This window comes from Pyrgilauda ruficollis, unplaced genomic scaffold (assembly GCF_017590135.1).
Source record: "Pyrgilauda ruficollis isolate IOZ18807 unplaced genomic scaffold, ASM1759013v1 scaffold2953, whole genome shotgun sequence".
Classification (NCBI taxonomy): Eukaryota; Metazoa; Chordata; class Aves; order Passeriformes; family Passeridae; genus Pyrgilauda; species Pyrgilauda ruficollis.
This window is the reverse complement of record NW_024524326.1, coordinates 1-2,178: the sequence shown is the minus strand read 5'-3', so window position 1 is coordinate 2,178 and position 2,178 is coordinate 1. Positions and strand designations below refer to the sequence as shown.

Sequence of the window (2,178 nt, the reverse complement as noted above, 5' to 3'; positions counted from 1 at the left end):
TTTGGGCAGGATTTTGGGATGTTTCAGGCAGGATTTTGGGATGTTTTGGAAAGGATTTTGGGAAGAATTTTGGGCAGGATTTTGAAGTATTTTGGACAGGATTTTGGGGTGTTTCAGACAGGATTTTGGGGTGTTTTGGGCATGATTTTGGGACGAATTTTGGGCAGGATTTTGGGGTGTTTTTGGAGGGATTCTGAGGTGTTTTGGTGCCGCACGCCGCTCTCAAAACTCGCCGCACTCCGAGGCCACACGAGGCATTTCAGGGAGGTTTTTGGGGTACTCTGGGGGTGTTTCCAGGCAGATTTGGGGTTCTCCGTGGGGGTTTCGGGGCGCCTCAGGCGTGCTGGCGGCGCCAGACGATGACGGTGCCGGCGGCGTCCCCCGAGGCCAGCAGGGACTCGTCGCAGTTGAAGGCCACGGCCAGCACGGCGGCCCCGTGGCCCTGCAGCGTGTTCACCGTGGCGCGCGCCGCGCGGCCCACGTCGAAGAAGTGCACGGAGGCGTCCTCGCTGCCCGTCACTGTGGGGACACGGGGACATCGGGGACATTGGGGACATCAGGGACATTGGGGACATGGGGGACATTGGGGACACATCAGGGTCCCACACATCCCGGCCCAGCTCCACCATGGTGGCGGCTGCAAGGACATCGGGGACATTGGGGACATTGTCAGGGACACGGGGACATCAGGGACATTGGGGACAGCGTCAGGGACACGGGGACATCGGGGACACGTCAGGGACACGGGGACATCATCAGGGACACGGGGACATCAGGGACATTGGGGACATTGGGGACATGTCCGAGCCCAGCTCCACCATGGTGGCGGCTATGGGGACAGAGACAGGGTCAGGGCCACGGGGACATCATCAGAGACGAATTTTGGGCAGCATTTCGGGGCACTCTAGGCAAGATTTTGGGAGGTTTTGGGCAGGATTTTGGGATGTTTCAGGCAGGATTTTGGGATGTTTTGGAAAGGATTTTGGGAAGAATTTTGGGCAGCATTTCGGGGCACTCTAGGCAAGATTTTGGGAGGTTTTGGGCAGGATTTTGGGATGTTTCAGGCAGGATTTTGGGATGTTTTGGAAAGGATTTTGGGAAGAATTTTGGGCAGGATTTTGAAGTATTTTGGACAGGATTTTGGGGTGTTTCAGACAGGATTTTGGGGTGTTTTGGGCAGGATTTTGGGAAGAATTTTGGGCAGGATTTTGAAGTATTTTGGACAGGATTTTGGGGTGTTTCAGACAGGATTTTGGGGTGTTTTGGGCAGGATTTTGGGAAGAATTTTGGGCAGGATTTTGAAGTATTTTGGACAGGATTTTGGGGTGTTTCAGACAGGATTTTGGAGTGTTTTGGAAAGGATTTTGGGAAGAATTTTGGGCAGGATTTTGAAGTGTTTTGGACAGGATTTTGGGGTGTTTCAGACAGGATTTTGGGGTGTTTTGGGCAGGATTTTGGGACGAATTTTGGGCAGGATTTTGGGGTGTTTTTGGAGGGATTCTGAGGTGTTTTGGTGCCGCACGCCGCTCTCAAAACTCGCCGCACTCCGAGGCCACACGAGGCATTTCAGGGAGGTTTTTGGGGTACTCTGGGGGTGTTTCCAGGCAGATTTGGGGTTCTCCGTGGGGGTTTCGGGGCGCCTCAGGCGTGCTGGCGGCGCCAGACGATGACGGTGCCGGCGGCGTCCCCCGAGGCCAGCAGGGACTCGTCGCAGTTGAAGGCCACGGCCAGCACGGCGGCCCCGTGGCCCTGCAGCGTGTTCACCGTGGCGCGCGCCGCGCGGCCCACGTCGAAGAAGTGCACGGAGGCGTCTCTCCCAGTCCTTCCCCAGTTTGTCCCAGTCCATTCCCTGTTCATCCCAGTCCACCCCAGTCCATTCCCAGTCCGTCCCAGTCCATTCCCAGTCCATTTCCAGTCCCTTCCCAGTTTGTCCCAGTCCCTCCCAGTCTACTCTCAGTCCCTCCCAGTCCATTCCCAGTTCATCCCAGTCCATTCCCAGTTCATCCCAGTCCACCCCAGTCCTTCCCCAGTTTGTCCCAGTGCTCACCCACGCAGGCTCCCTGCCGGAAGGACATCAGGGGGCAGAAGCAGCTCCTCAGGGGCTGCTCCCGGTGCCGCGTGGGGAAACTGCGCCGGAGCCGCAGCCCCGGGGCCCCCGAGCCCCCCTCGTCCTCCACC

The 2,178-nt window shown here is 57.4% G+C and overlaps 1 long non-coding RNA gene across 1 annotated transcript; it reads right to left on the bottom strand.

The window, feature by feature from the left end:
- Positions 1-253: 253 nt before the first annotated feature.
- On the bottom strand, positions 254-2,178 carry LOC121356364. The gene is made up of 2 exons (XR_005955547.1): positions 2,048-2,178; positions 254-519 (listed from the first exon to the last, which is right to left on the bottom strand). It is a non-coding gene; the product is annotated as an uncharacterized LOC121356364 (long non-coding RNA).